Source organism: Sarcophilus harrisii, chromosome 3, assembly GCF_902635505.1.
Source record: "Sarcophilus harrisii chromosome 3, mSarHar1.11, whole genome shotgun sequence".
Classification (NCBI taxonomy): Eukaryota; Metazoa; Chordata; class Mammalia; order Dasyuromorphia; family Dasyuridae; genus Sarcophilus; species Sarcophilus harrisii.
In genome coordinates this window covers 73,880,394-73,898,344 of record NC_045428.1, presented here as the reverse complement: position 1 = coordinate 73,898,344, position 17,951 = coordinate 73,880,394, and positions in this window count along the sequence as shown.

The window sequence follows — 17,951 nt, the reverse complement described above, 5'->3', positions numbered from 1 at the left end:
ATGTTACATTATGTTCAACATAATGACTATGAGTGATTCCATAGGACTGGTGATAAAATACACTATATGGTTTTGACAGAGAGTATAGATTTTAGGGTGCAAGCTATGACATATATATTTTTATATTTATTCAATGAGGAAATTTGTTTGCTTAATTATGCATGTCTGTTATAAGGAATATGTTTTACCTCCCTCTCTTCCACTCCTCCAAAGGAACAGGGATGGAGAACAGATTTTTCATTTTTAGAAAATGCAGGTAGAGAGATTGGGAATGCTACAGATGTGGAATGTAGTGGGAATTTTAAGGTGAGATCACTGTTTTGCTAGTTTTACTTAACTAGTTTATTGTATTATGCAAGATCCCTTACACAAAATGAGAATAATCTGTAAGTGTCATAATATAAAAACATAACCTATCAGTAATTTTTTTTAAATTAAAGTACATGAATATTGAGTAGATAATTGTCTAAGATCATACAAGATAGTAGTCTGGGGCAGATCAAATCCAGTCCTGTTTGGCTTGGAACCAAATACTGCAATATAACATGGGTATATGAATTTTAAAAAGTAAATTATTATTCTTCAAAATGAAAGTATGTAGTTAATGCTCAGAACCTGGAACAGTCAACTGAGCTGAGGTAATTCTCTCACAACTAATCTGTGACATATAAAGGATAATATTAGTATTGTAATGTTTCCAGATGAAATTTTTTTTCCACAAAGAGAATAGAATGATAGTCAAAAGATTCGTGAGTCCATAATATGACATATTTTGTGATAGTCAAAATTTAAATGCAACCATTCCTCTTATTCTTACATATTTAGTCCCCATGTAATCATATATACTACAGAAAACTGACTGTTAATGTCTATCCTCAGTTAAATGTCTTCCTCCTAACTAAATGAAATTGACAGCAAAGAAAGCAGTACTATAACTGAGCAAAATGTCTGCAGTTTTCTAATATTTATCCCAATGTCTTACCTTACACATGGACATGACTTAGAGAGCTTTAGTCAGAGCCCTCTTTGTCTACCTGAAGACCTGAGTGGCTTAGTTTTACTAAAAAACAACAACAACAACAACAACAACAACAACAACAAAACTATGTTGTATCTGCTCCAAATTCTATCTGACCTGAATTAAACCCTCTTTGTTTAAACCTCATAAGACTTAGCAGGTGACCACAAAGGCTATTACCTAGAATTATGACCTGGGAAAATAAGATCATAAGGGAAAGAGGTGTCATTGCTGGTAATGAAGCCAAGAGCTAAAAATGAAAAGCAGATATGAGAAGTGACTAGTTAGTTAAGAAGATAGTATTTAGAATGGGATTTGGATTTCTGGACCATAGTTTAAAATAAAATAAAATTTAAAAAGCATTCATTAAACTCCATCATCACCTCAGTCTATTATACTATATTCCCATTCCCCTCAAAACATTCTATTGTGATTTCTTTTATGAAATTTTTTATTTTACTTTCTTTATATTCCCATCATATCTCTAATGCTTAGCATGGTGCCCGGCACATAGTAGTCACTTGATAAATGCTTTTTGAATTGAATTGATTGGCATATAGCTGGCATTGGATAAATGTTTATTGAATTGTTTTTTTTTAGTCAAATACTTGAAAAATGTCTGCAATAGGATGATTTCAGAGAGGTCTGGAGAGACTTGCATGAACTGATGCTAAGTGAAATGAGCAGAACCAGGAGATTATTATACTATGATCAATTCTGATGGATATGGCTTTCTTCAGCAGTGAGATGATTCAGGCCAGTTCCAATGGTATTGTGATCAAAAGAGCCATCTACATCCACAGAGAGGACTGTGGGAACTGAGTATAGTCTGAGCTTTCCCTGATGTCCCTCAGATCAACACCAAATCAAGTCTCTAAACTTATGGAGTGACAGAACCCACAAATATTTGGAGTGGAACAAATTTACAGCAGAGGATATTTTGAAAGAACTTCATAAAAGGTTTGTTTCAATTGGACATGGAGGGAGATGGCCAAGTGCAGGAATATTCAAGGTACACAGGGCAGTGTTGGCCATACTGGCCAGGGCATATAATGGGAGGAATCTATACCAGTGTTGGCTACTCTGTCCTTATTGCAAACTAGTAGATCAGCAGATTAGCTGTGAGACAGCCAACACAAATAATAAACCCCTGAACCCCAGAATAATGGAGATCTTACCATGCTCACCCAGCACTGGAAGTTAGTCAGTACCAAACCAGCATAGCCACTGTCACCTGTAGAGGAAGCTTAGACAATCTCTCCTTTGGCCAAAAAACAAGCCTCAATTTTTTTTTTTTTTTAATGAGCAAAAAAACTAAAAGAACTCTGACCACAGATAATTTTTATGGAGAAAGAAATAAACAGACTCAAACCCTGAGGAGACAAGAGCAGATTGTCTCCAGATGAAGTCCCAAAGGGAGATATGAGTTGGTCCCCATCTCACAAGGTTCTCTCAGAAGAATTCAAAAAAGGATCTTAAGAGAGAATTAGAAGAAAAATGGAGAAAGGAAATGAGAACAACTCATTCCTGAATGCTTAGTAATCTATCTTATAGCCTCATCACTCAATTGAAACTTTTCTCAGAAAACTTACTTTAGATCTCTTATTTACCAAATCTGATATTTTTTTAAATCAGTGTTCATATTTTTCCACATATCTAGTGCATTTAACCATTGACCACCATTCTCTCCTCTTAAATTTTTAGAACCCTTCTCTAACCTAGTTCTCCTGGTCTGATTGTTTTTTTCTTCTTTTTTTCTGAATCTTCTTTTCTATTCCATTATCCATACCATGCTCCCTAAAAGCATACCATGCTCCCTGAAAAACCAATAAACCATTCTAAAAGAGGGCTTCTAAAAAGTATAATTTAATTTTTTGTCCATAAGGTTCATTTCTCTTCTCTTCCTCTATTGATAATCTCATCAATTCCCAAGTGTTTAACTACATCTTCTGCAAATGACTCCCAGACAAATATGTGGAGCCTTAGCCTCTACTTTAAATAGTAGTTAGCCATCACCAATTGGATGCTGAATATCTCCTATAAGATATTTCAAAAACATCTCAAATTCAACGTCTAATAGTGAATTAATTGTTATTATCTTTCTATCTAAACTCTTCCCTCTTCCGAACATCAACAAATTCATCAATGACTTCAACATCCTTCTAGTCTCCAAGGCTTATAACTTCAGCACTATGGTTGTCTCTCTACAGTCTCTCATCCCACATATCCAGTCATTTGCTAACTATTACTTTTTCTTCCTTACAATCTCTCATATCCAACCTTTGCTCTCCATTCATATGGCTATCACCTTAATTTGTATCCTCATGATCTCTCACCTATATTACTGCAGTAGTCTTCTAATTGATCTCTCTGCCTTAAATGCCTCTGAATTTCAGTACATCATTTGCATGTCATGGTATCACCTCCCTGATATCATGATTGACTTTGAGAACTAAGGACAAATAACAGCAACAACTAACTATTACCGAAGTAAATTTCTTTAAACAGAAATCTGACCATGTCACTTGCCTAGGATCAGATATAAATTTATTTCTTTATTGTAACCCCAACCTATCTTTTTAGCCTTGTTAGACATTGCTCTCCCTCCTGTATTCCACAACCCAGCCAAAATAGCATTTTCTCAGTACAAGAAGAAATAGATAAGAAGTTCAACAGAGAGCCAAACAAAAAGGCATGGTATGATAGTAATGGATTTCAATTATGCCATCTTTCTTTCTTCTCCTTTCTTCTCTGAAATTTACAAAGGTAAAGGTGGATAGCATGGAGCAATGATGCGACTAAGCTGTTTAGTGATAAGACATGAGTGAGCAGAAGTAGGAATAGAGTATGACTAAACTGGACCCTGCTATCAAACCTTATCCACTACTGAGATGAGGCCAATAGACCAATGTAGCTGTATTTCTATTCTGTCACTTCAAAATAGGAATAGCCTAACCCAGCAAGTTCCAGACACTTATTATCTTCCCTTAATCTTGTCCATGATCTTATTGGGAAGATATTTGGTTTGTATGACTAGGCATTTTGATTTACAAGAGAGGACCACAAATATTTCATAATAATTTAAATTTTTGTCCTAATAGACCTTGTGGTCATTGTGACAATCTTTTGAATAAGGTAGATCAACAGAGAAAAGGAAATTTCTCAGTTGCTTGTATGTAGGAAGAAGAGCCAATTAAGATTTACATAATTGTACTATCTCAGGATAAGCCATTATTTCCTCTCCCAGATTCACTTTTAATCAAACTAGCAAGGGGAACTGAACCTGCCCTTCCCTGCTCTGCTAATGGGAAAAGGCAGGTCTTTATGTGAATAATGGGGATATCTTAGAGAGGCACTACCCCTCCCTAGATCAATATCTGAAGTCACCTAGTGAACAAATTAAATATTATCCTTGGTTAGTTTGCATAAAACAGGATAACACTAGTGTAGATGATGACAACTCCAGTATCACCTAAGATACCTTCCAATACAAATCCAGTGGTACTATTGTTCCAACAGAGAAGAAACAGAGAGCTTGCTATAGACTAGAATGTGTCCTAAAATTAAAGAACATTTCAAAGGGATATAAAGAAAAAGAACGGTAGGATCTTATAACCAGTATTTCCACTGGGGAAATATACCCAAGAGGGTTGGAAAACTTTCAAGAATTCAATTCTGATGTCACAAATAAAACCAATTCCAACAAAGTAGAAAAGGGTGAACTGTCTGAAAGGATTAATGTAACTGCCACAGGGAAGTCATCAGCTAACTTGGATTTTTTAAAGGCATATAGAAGATAGAAGCAGGGAAAGATAATGGAGGAGAAATTGCAAAGATGTCACAAAGTCCTGCGGTATTAGAGGTACTAAAACTCACAATAAAATGAGACTGACAAAAATAAACAAACAAAAAACCACTTTAAAGACAATAAAATTGGGTTTTATGTTTCTTTATTTTAAGGTTTCTTAAAGATATGAGGAAAATGCAAGAAGTGATTTGACCCATGGTTATGGTAGATAAGATGATAATATCTAAGGGAGCAGATAAATATAATTCTAGGCCAGTACTGCCCTTTTTTCTATGAAGAGAACAGAATGGCCAAGGTTTTGCCCCCAACCTACATAAGAAGGCAGAATTAATTTGCTCTTATTTTGCCTATTTTTGTCTATGAAATCTTTTGACTGATAAAAACAAGATGGACAATAAGCATTTGATGTTCAAGATAAATAGGGAAATAGTAAGAAAAGATAGAATTGTCCTTGATGAATTCAGGATTCTGATTCTCATAAAACTATGTCTTCAGATCCTTAAAGAATTGGAGGATATAATTGAGGTTACAGTCAGTAACCTTTAAAAGTTCATGGAAAATAGAAAAGGCTCTGCAAGATTAGAAAAGGGTAAATGTTCTTTCTCTTATTTTTCCCAAAAAGAGAAGAAAAAGTAGGGTCTTCAAATGACAGAACAATACAATTGGTTTCAGTCTTGGTAAAACTCTAACATGTATGATGACAGCTGCCCCCAACATGGAGCTTAAAGATGTTATTGTGTGGGTTGAAAAGAGGTAGATTAGCCATCTTCTTTTCCTGACCTTCTTTAAGGGACACTTTGATTCTCTGCCCTGAGGGCAGATGTTCCTGGGCTAGAATTATTTCTCTCTATTCCCTTTAAAATTAGTTGAAGGAATATGGCTTGTAGATTCTTATAACTGTTTATTATTGAAGGAAAGTAGGATTCAAACTTTATATCCAAGACTTTATTCCTATTCTACCTAATATCACATCCACAATGAACATAGATAGCACAGAAGCGTATTTATCTTAAGTCCATAGCAAAATCACAGGAAGCATACATTGGAGAAAATAAACCATGCAATATAAAGTAAAAGAGCTCTCCCAGTGAAACTATAAAGTAAAAGTTCAATCAAGGAAGAGAATCCTAGATCATGAAGATGCTTGAAGTTTCTAGTATAACCAGTTAGGGATAGAGAGAGGATAGAGAATTATTTTTTGTTTGTTGTTGAATTACATTCAGCTCTTTGTGACTTCATTTGGGGTTTTCTTGGCAAAGACATTAGATTTCCTTCTTTATATAATTTTGTAGGTAAGAAAACTAATACAAAGAGGGTTAAGTGACTTGTCCAGGATCACACAACTATTAAGTGTCTGAGACGAAATTTGATCACAGGAAAATAAGCCTTCCTAATTCCAAAGCCAGTGCTCTATTCGTTGTGATACCTAGCTGCTAGCTCCTCTCATATCAGCTTTTTTCCAAAGTCTTTTGCTTCAGTAGTAACCTGAAGTGGGATCAACATTTTCCATCTTTTATCCCAAAGCTAGATGCCAGGAGAATCCAAAATAACTACAGAACTCAAAGAGACTTAAAGAGGATTTTTAAAATATGTATTTGTTTAAAAATAAATACAAAATAAGAAAAAAAAAAAAGAGAAAAATAAAGACAGAAAGGGAAAAAAAAACCATTGTAATGTGCCTAGAAGAACATCAAAATAAATTGCCATTTCAAGAAAGCATATATAATAATAGAAGAGATTATATTCATAACTGTCCATCTTGTCTTTGCTTCCTTGTTTCCTTTTTTGTTCTCTCCTATGAGCTTTTTAACTTTATTCTTTTTCCCTCTTTCATCATCCCCACCTCTCCCAAATAGGCTAGGGTTAAGTATATTTATACATAAATATAAATACATACATACATGCACAACACATATATTCAAGAATACATAAATACTATATATTCATAAACATTCATGTATGTATATACACATATACATACACCTGCATGTATAAATGTACACACACATATATGTGCACATGCATTTACACATATATACATGCTTCTAAAACAGTATTAATATGGTTGATATATAATATAGATTTCTCTCTTGATTGAATCTTTAAATTTGACTTTAAAATCAATGATTACTAGCTCTACTTTTTTTCCTAGAAATTCTACTCCTGATCTATGTTATAATATTTATGTATGTCTCTTATGAGCTATCATTGATGTCTTCTACTTTAATTCTACTCCTTAACTAATCTTGCTGTTACTTAACCTCTCTCCACCTGTGAATTCCTTCCTTATCTTCTCCCCCCACCTTTTCTCTCCTGCTTTATCCCATGCCTATTAATCTGCATCACAGAAAGACTTGAGGAAAATATACTTCTCCTCTTTTGCTTTTACCAAATCTGTCTTATATCTTTTCAAAAGCAAGGTATTGACCTCCACCAATGAGAAGAAAATACTATATCAATAAACTTTGGAACTCACTTATACATACTATTCCAATGAAATAATAATACATGCAACAAACATATATTTAAATATATATGTATATATAAATCAGTAATCAAACATTTGTCTATATTTTGGATGTCTATACTATCAATCACAGGTAGGCTAACTCCTTTGAAAATGGACTAATTTCTATGTGTGGATCTTAACAACAACATAAATAATAAATGCAGAAAGAAATTTATTTATAGAAGTTTGTTTCAACATTATATAGAAAAGAAGATGGGAGAAAAAGTGTTCCGGTATACCAGACAAACAGTTGGTCTGTGGACAGACCACATATAAATCAGCTTTTTTGCTTTCTCAGAATTGTCGCTAGGAGTTGCTGCTTGTTGTCAGTCAGCTCCATGCAAACAAAATAAAATTTAAAAACCACCCCATTGCAACATTCTATATACATTTTAAAAACCGCACTTTGCATAACTCATTGTGTTAATTTGTATTTGTGTCCCAGCCTTCACTTTTTTGTTGTTCATTTGTTCAGTTCAATCATATCTGACTCTTCATGACCCCATGAACCACAGCAGCTAGGTCCTTTTATCCTCCATTATCTCTTGGCGTCTGCTCATGTTCAGTGCTTCCACAGCACTATACATCCATCTCATTACTTCTGCCACACTCTTTTCCTTTTGATTTTATTCTTTTCCATAATCTGAGTCTTACTGACTTCAGGTCCAGCTCTCTATCCACTATATCATCCAGTCACCTAAGAAAAGTAGCATTGGAATATAATCTCAAAAATGACAGAATTAATATCTGTTCAAATCCAGGGCAAATGACTCAGCATCATAATAATATAAGACTATGGACCAATCACCAATTCTGAGGAGATCAGAATTGTTCTTTTTTATGAAGACCTATGATATTTTCTAGAATTTCTTCTGTGAAACAAATCCACTAGCTCCCCAAACATACAATCTTTTCCCTTAATTCTGATGGATTTTTAAATTTCCATATTCAATCTTTCTTTCCTAGCAATTTCTGCCCATTGTTTATACTGATGCCCTTCAGAGCCAAACAAAAACAATTCTATACTTGCTCCCAAATTAGTCTTTTAAATATTTGAGGAGAGCTATCATATCTCTTCTAAATCTTCTCCAGCCAAAACTCATTTCTCTCAAATATTCCCTATTTGGCCATAGCACCTCTAGCCATAAAACACTGGAATTTTAAGTTTCAATTTGTTTCCAACACTTATTATCTATATGACACTAAGCAAATCACCAAACCTTAATTTGTTTTACTTTTCTGTAAAATGAAGATAGTAGCAGCAACTGCTTCACACTGTTGCTTACTAAATCTATTCCTTCAAAAAGATCAAAGAAAAAGGAAAAGGACCTAACCATGAAAAAATATATAGCAGTTCTTTCCCCAGTAACAAAAATTAGAAACTGAGGGGATATCTATCAATCTATCAGTTAGGGAATGGTTGAACAAGATATGGTATTTGAAGGTGATGGAATACTATTGATCTCTAAGAACTTATAAGGTAATGGTTATAAAGATATCTGGGAAGACTTGTATGAACTGATGCAGAGAGAAGTGAAAAAAAAAAGTCAGGTTAACAATCTATCCAATATTGTAAAGACAATTTTGAAAGACATAAAAACATTGAACAGCACAAAGACCTATCACATTCTAGAGGACTCAAGATCAAACATGATTTTCACTTTAAGGCTTAAATGTATATTAAAAAATGCCCTAAAACAAAACCACCTATAAACAAACAAACAAAAAAAAGTAGAAGAAAATAATACAAAGTGTGATAAGGAGATGACTATTTTTCAATAAATAGAAATTGTAAAGAGAGAGATAGTTATTCCTGATTATATATATATATATAAAACTAATGAAGCAATTTTATTTTTCAGGATTCTGTGTGCAATGGAGGTTTTATTTTTCTTACTTTCTCAATTTGATGGGGCAGTAAAAGTGGAAATAGGAAAAAGAGAACTCATATTTGAAAATAAAATACATTTTAATACATTTTAAGAAAACAAAAAAAAAATTTCTATGTGGATGATTTGCAAAATTGCATGCATAGTCTTCACCCATCTTTTAATCTATAGTGTTACATTAACAATTTCATACTAGACACTTCTACTTGAGAGTTCTATATACATCTCAAATCAACAATTTCCCCCTAAATGTATTCTTCTCCTAACATATTTTATTATCAAGAGTATTATTATCCTTTGCAATATTGCTAAAAATGATTGATCCTCCTACCTTAGCAATTTCTTCTGCATCTACACACTTTTCTCCATCCTAGTTCAGCCTTTTCTCACCTCACAAATAGACTGATAATAACCTCCAATTTTTGTCTCAAAATTTCCTCTTTCCACACTCTAATCTGTTTGCTGTGGAGCTGCAAAATTACTGGTCTTCATGCATATGTCTAACTAAAATGTTGCTTCTTTATTCAAGGAGTTTTACTGACTCCCTGTGGTCTTTAGGATAAAATATAAAATGCATTAGTGATTGACATCACATCTCTTCATTATTTGCCACTAGTCAACTTTCCAGACCTCTCTCTCATATTACTCTCTGTAACACAATGTATATTCTAACTGAAGTGGTCTATTCCCTGCATGCAACATTCCCTCTCCCACCTTTGGTCCTTTGCCCTTTTATATCCTGTCCTTCAAATTCCTAGATTTCAAGATTCCAATAGGAAGCCACCTCCTATATGAAGCCTTTCTGGATCTCCTCTAGTTTTTAATTCTATCTCTGTCCTGGAGAATTACTCTATGCTTAATTATCATATTTACTTACATATTGAATCCCTACACTAAAATGTGAAATCCCTGAGATCAGGGACTATTTCACTTTTGTCCATGTTTCCCTAGCCATCTAGTACAATATCTTACATTTAGTAGATGCTTAGTAATTATTAATATTATTATAGTGAACCATACCAGCTAGCATTTATGTAGCAGTTTAAAGATTGCAATGTTATTTATAAATTTAAATTTACACATTTGGACTCAATTGATTAAGAGAGGTAAAGCTGATTAGTCATCTCTGGTAAATGACACAGTCTTCTAATAGTTCCAAGATGCCTGTTGATTCAAAAGACCATCTTTATAACACTAGAATTCTAATGATGCTATATAGTTATGAATTATTCAACATCATGATTTTGAAAAAAAATCATAATTAAACTTGATCCAATGAGTAATGTAAATATCTATTGTTGATTTAAATTGTTCATCCTTCACTTTCTTTCTTTTTTTTTATTATAGCTTTTTATTTACAAATGATATGCTTAGGTAATTTTACATCATTGACAATTGCCAAACCTTTTGTTCCATTTTTTCCCCTCCTCCCACCCATCCCTTCCCCCTGATGGCAGGTTGACCAATACATGTTAATTATATTAAAGCATATATGTCCTAACAGTTATTTTGCTGTACAAAAAGAATTGGAGTTTTTGAAATAGTGTACTATTAGCCTGTGAAGGAAATCAAAAATGCAGGCAGACAAAAATAGAGGGATTGGGAATTCTATGTAATGATTCATAGTCATTTCCCAGAGTTCTTTTGCTGGGTGCAGCTGGTTCAGTTCATTACTGCTCTACTGGAACTGATTTGGTTCATCTCATTGCTGAAGATGGCCATGTCCATCAGAATTAATCATCATATAGTATTGTTGTAGAAGTAGATAATGATCTTCTGGTCCTGCTCATTTCACTCAGCATCAGTTCATGTAAGTCTCTCCAGGCCTTTCTGAATTCGTTTCTTACCAAACAATAATATTCCATAATATTCATATACCACAATTTATTCAGCCATTCTCCAATTGATGGGGATCCACTCAGTTTCCAGTTTCTGGCCACTACAAAGGGATCTGCTACAAACATTCGTGCACATATAGGTCCCTTTCTCTTCTTTAAGATTTCTTTGGGATATAAACCCAGTAGAAACACTGTTGAATCAAAGGGTATACACAGTTTGATAACTTTTTGAGCATAGTTCCAAATTGCTCTCCAGAATAGCTGTCATCCTTCACTTTCAAAGAGATATAATGATATCATAGGGAGAAATTTTGACTTCAAAGTAAATTGGATTTCAGTGAGGCAGAGTTGTACAAAGTCATCAGCCTCTCTCTTCCAGAGTCATCAAAGTGAAAAGACAAAAGTCAATACAGCTGATGATGGTCTGGGATATATTTACACTGGTCTCTGATGTCTGAGCAAATTGCAAGCAATCCACATCACCTACTTCAGCTGCCTGCACAGCCATTGGAGCAAATTTTTCTTATGTCTATTTTGCCAGGGGATGTCTTCATATACTTGGGATAAACAACCCCCTAATTCACCAATGAATTGGAGACCTGTTATTCATCCTCAACCTGATTTAGCCCCTCTGCTGAAATGATTTGTGTGACTCTGTGCATGCAACATATTTTAAAATCATAGGTGACAGGTGGACACCAAAGTGGTTCTGAAAATAGTGTAGGCAAACCATCATACCAGAAATACAACTCCTTCCCAAACACCCCATGCATTGTTGTTTTGGGTTTATGTAGGTTATAGCATATTACAAATGATAATATTGTGCATGAAAAGTGGAGTAAAAATATTACCAAAGAAATGTGTGTTCAGAAATGGAAGTAGACTCATTTTATGTTGAAAGTAATGGATTATTCACATGCAGCTTAAATGTTGTGGTAATATCTACAGAATATCAGAAGATTCATGAAATGGCACCTGTCTCATAACATGGATAACTATTGTAGATTTTCAGAATGGAGGGATTACAGAAATAGAGAAAACTTAAACCTGAGAAAAGTTATGATGAGTTGTTTGTGATTTGTTATTGTAGGAATACTAATGTCAATGTAAATACCAACTCATTGAGATTATTAAGTATGATGGATATATTCCCCCAAAACTGCTGATTCCAAATTTTTGAACTTAAGTTTAGGATCTGTGTAGAAAAGTTACCTGAAAATATGCACTTTATCTCAAACTATGTTAGAAAACTTGTGCCCTCAAAAATTTCTTAGATGGATTCAGCTGAGAAACATAGACCTTAAAATTATATTCAATGGACAGAAACAAAGATTACTTCAGTTTTCCCTTCATCCCAAATTAAGGAAAGCTAAAATTCATTTCCCTTAGAAGATCATTGGAAGCGATGTTCCTAATTCTTTGAAATATGTCATGTGCTTTTAAATGTCTACAGGGACACGGATATTTTGAGAATTTTATAGGTCCATCATAACATAATATTTAATACATATATATTATTCTTTTAAACTAGATCAAAGCTTCAGAAATTACATTAGCATTACCATCATCATTCATTTCAGATAAGTGGAAATCCTAATTCATTGATCAAAACTGTGGCGCCACAAGATTTTCTTTCAACCATATTCAATATATCTATGATTCTCCTGTCACCTCATTGTCACCTTGAAAATCAAATCCTGCAACAAGAACCAAAATATTTTGAAGTCTAATATGCTGAAAAACAAAAGAAAAGAAAGAAAGAATAAAGAATATAGAAAACAGAACTTGAACCTCAGTTACCTGGTTTCTTTTTGTAAAAAATAAACTTAGACACTTTAGTATTTTTTTTTTCAAAAACTAATTAGCCTTCTATTTCTGTTCCTTTATGTTTCATCTTCTTTTTATAGAAAGAAATCTAAAAATACAAAGTTGTTGCACTGGAAATGACAAGTGCGGGAAAATAGAATGCATGGTGTTCATCACAAGGCTACTTTGTTCCTCTATCCTACAAACACAGATATTTATAATTCCATATGGAAATGACAGCATGAATGTAATAAAAACAATGATAGACTTAGGTTCAGATACAAGATTTGTTGCTTACTATTTGTATACCTTTGGGCAAAATCCCTTCATTTCTAAGCATCTCAATTTCCCAACTTATAAAATATAGATATCGAACCAAATAATATATGTGTCTTTCCAATTCTAACCAAAGATTTGGAACACAATTTATTACAATTTAGAGTCTCTTAAAACATATCTTGTTCTTGTTCTTAAGAAGCATTTATTTTCAGTTTATATTAGAATGTTGATTTTTAATAGCTTAGTTTCTCTAGCCCCTTCTATAATTAGGCTTAACGTAATTATAGGTTATAATGGATGAAATTAATTCAAGAGATATTTAGATTTATAAATGCAATAAAATTTAAGACCTCAAATTACTAAGAGAACTATACTCTTTCTTTTAAAAAATGAGCATTGTCACCTTATTAAAGCCATCTTCTAACCTGGTTGCAAAGCAAGCTCTGGAAAAATTAATTCTTTCATGCCTTAGAAGTTCCATATTAGAACCTTCTCCTCCATTCCCCCTTCCATATCTGATTGGCAGTTTCCCCAGTCATCTACTAATCTAGGCCAAAGCTACAGCCCACTACATTCTTTGGCCATCTCCTTACCAGTTATTAGACTACTATTTGTACCCATTCATACCACATGCACACCGCCCCCCCCCACACACACACACATACACACTCTCTCTCTCTCTCTCTCTCTCTCTCTCTCTCTCTCTCTCTCTTTCTTCTTTTTTTCTCTCTTTCTGTCTCTCTCTCTCTCATTGGCTGATCTTTCAGGTCTCTCCAGTAATACTTCATCTGTTCTCTGTTGGGACTCCCTCTTCCCACTTTTAACCTGGATATCCAGGCTCTAGTAGCTCAACTTTGCAATAAGTGTATCCAGCCTCCACCTTTTAAAATTTTCTTTTGTGTATTTTCTTTCCTTGTTTAGCTCTTGGGAGTGCAGACTGTCTAGCTTACTTCTATTTGAATATCTAGAATTAAGCAAAGTGCATAGCACATAATAAATGTTTAATAAATGCTCTCTGACTCTCACCTTTTCTGCTCTGTCTCTACGTCTATGTCTCTTTGAGTCTACCTTCTTGTTCTATCTTAGCATGAATTTGTCACCTATCTATTTGTCTGTCTGTCTGCCTCATCCTATTAGATTGTAAACTCCCTAAAAGCAGGGACTATCTTCAATTTTGTATTTATATTCTGGCAATTAGTACTATTTTTAGAGTATAGCAAGCTAAAACTATTTGTTGATTCATTCCTCTCTATATATTAATTTAAGCTCAAGTCCTTGAGTTCTGACCTGAGACCTTCATTTGATTAATTTGATTTGAGATACTTGATTATCAAAAGCAAAGAAGAAATACACATTAAAAAAGATGTATGCTTTGTGACTATATTGAAATTACTTGAAGTCTCTGAGACTTTGCTTTATCATCTATAAAATAAGGATAATTAAAATCTCCACTGATTAAAGCACTGTTGTGATAAAAGTATTTTGTAAATACTAAAGTACTATAAAATTAAGTAATCTCAGAAGATCTGTAACTTTTCAAATAATAATTCCTTGATATTTAGGAATCTGGGTTAATATTTACCATTCAAAAATCCTGTCACTCATAGAAATATATAGTTAAATTGAGGGGAATTCATAACCAATTTCAAAAATGATATTCTCAACTTGACCATGCTATTTCCTCCCTAGACAAGTGAGATTCCATTCTAAGGTAACTGTACCATCACATAATCTTATATTGAAAACCTACTACAATGTAGTTTTTGATTAACTTCATCTTCTGTTTCCTCACTTTCCTATCTGAAGCTTCCACTGCCAAGGGATACATTGTCTGCTCAAATTTATTTCCAAAAGCTTCTTTCTTTTTGAAAGACTTAACACCAATCCCTCCAGATTATTTACTTGCCAAATTCACCTTGCCTAATTGAATAATGTCTTGGCTAATTCATTTTTTTGGGAAATTATAAATTATTCCCATCAACTTTTCTATTGTGAATATAAATGTTCTTGAAATAAATTCAATTTATATTTAGAAAATAATAAGGCAAGCTCAACAAATATTAAAATAAAGCCACTCTGAGCTCATTCTCAATTCTCATTAGTAGGTTGCATCTTTACAAGGATAAATACTGCTCTATCCCTGAGTTCTAGGGGATAACCTTGATGGAATGTGGCTCCAATTTCTGAGCTACTATATACAACTATTTTGTATCAATTTAACTTTTACAAAAGTATTTTGCTGAGAAGTATATTAAAAACAGTAATTACAAAAACATTTTTGTTCCTCCATATTGGGATGTACTCTTCCCTTGCACAATCATAGCTCTGAGGAGAGTTGTCTTAAACTTAAAATACAAATTGTCTTAAACTTATAAATTATTAAAACACAATTTTGATCAAACAAAATTATGGAGACTTTGGGACTGGTGAGTATCTCTAGAATCTTAGTCCTAAAAGTCCTTTTGTTGCTTTGGGAATTCTTCATGAAGTTGCCATTATTGTAAAACTCAGTTGTTCTTGTAATGTTGCTGCTTTTCTAAATTCCATGAATTTTCTTACTGTCCATCATGAGCATTGATCTCTGAAAAACTATAGTCTTCTGTTATTAGCTCTCCACATCTGTCTATAGGAGTTTCCTCTGTTGTTGTTCACTGCTCCAACATCTGGTAGACTCTGCTGCTAATTTTAACTGCCAAGGTGATATTCACTGGATTTTCTGACCTGAGACTTTCACTTCATTATTTTGATTTGGGATACTTGATTATCAAAAATCACAGAAGAAACACACACAACAACAACAAAGATGTATCCTCACAGTCACTTGGGTGGAAAAATGTAGTTTGATAAATCTCTCTCATCTGATCCTCACAGAAATTCTTCCTTACTACTAGCCAGAAAGAAAAAGATTAAAGGAGTGGGACAGGGGCAGAGGATTCCTTTTGTATACATTATCATACAAAGTTCTTTCAGCTCCTTAGTTAAATACAAGACTTCATCTTCACACTTCATTTTCAGTCATTCATAGCCAGATACAGTCTAGAAAATGTCCACCTGTGTTTGAAACGTAATCAAGCCAAGAATATCTTTGATGTTAGAACAAGAACCAGGCAAATACTTTTTGTGCCTGCCTTATTGTCTGGCTACCATTAAGCAGTGTCTTATTTAATTTAATTTCATACACATTCTGAGAGAAATGTAGATAACAGAACAATATGGTGTAATATATCTAGGGTCAGAAAATGTGTCAACAGGTTTTGCTACTTACTGTTCTTGAGATGTTGAGCAAGTCCCTTTTCAGTTCCAGCCTCAGTTTCCTCATTATCAATATAATCATCCATATCTGCTACCCTTCCATATTTCTTTTCCCTTTTTTCTAATAAATTCTTTAAGGAAGTCTTCCACAGTCAATTCTTCGAATTCCTCTCCTCTCAGTCACTTCTAAAGTCCTGTGCAATCAAGCTTCTAACCTTACCACTGAACTGAAACGCCCCCCTCTAAAGTTACTAACAATCTCTTATATGCCCAATCTGATTATCTTTTCTCAGTTTTATTCTTCTTGAGTTAGGTGCTACACTTGACACTACTAAATATCCTATCTGGAATACTTTTCTTTTCTGTGTTTTCTCTTTTCCTATTAGGATGCCTAAAATGATTGAGGAAGAAAATAAGCAATGATGAAGGAATGTAGAAAAATTGAGACACTAATTCATTGCTGATGGAATTCTGAATGGATCTAACCATTTTGAAGAGCAATCTGGAATTATTCCCAAAGAGTTATTCAACTGCCTATAACCGCTTACTCAGCAATATCACTTTAAGTATGTTTCTAAAAATAATTAGTAGTAAAGGAAAATAATCTATATGTTCTAAAATATTTATAATATCTCTCTTTGTGGTGGCAAAAAACTAGAAATTGTTAGGATACCATCAATTGGAGAATGGCTAATAAGCTGTGATATATTACTGTAATATAAGAAATGATGATCTCGATGGTCTTAGAAAAACATAGACTTATCTGAAATAATGAAGAATGAAATGAGCAGAACAAAAAGAAGATTGTATGGCATCTCTGTGATAGGAAAGAACTGGAAATTGTGAGATACTATCAACTGAGGAATAGTTAAATAAGTTGTGATATATTATTGTAATATAAGAAATGATGAACTCGATGATCTTAGAAAAACATGGACTTGTTTGAAATAAGAAGAGTGAAAGGAACAGAACAAAGAGAAGATTGCATGCAAAAACAGCAATATTATTTTTAAAACAATTTTGAACGACTAAGCCATTTTGACTATAATAAATATCCAAATTAACCAAAAAGGAAATATGAAGGAAGATACTATTTACAATCCAAAGAAATAACTGATAAATATAAAATAAATAGAAATAGAATGATTTTACATACATATACGCACATATGTATATACATATACATACACTTGTGTCTAATGATAGCTATCTCTAAGCTAGGAGTGAGGAAAGGAAAACATTTACATTATAACAATTATATATTTATTACATATTATATGTAAAACATTGTTATATGTTTATAAAAAGAATAGTAAGTTGTACATAATAGATTTGCAGTTTCATGCATAATCATCTTTTTATTATACTATATATATTTACTATATATACTATATATCATACTATTATAATATTATGCTATTATATATACACTATTATTTATTATACTATGACAGTTTTAGTCTATAAATTGAAAATAAAAAATTAAGAATATAAGGTAGTTGAGAATAAGTATAATTTTGTTTTAAATTTTTTGTATTTGTAACATTTAGCA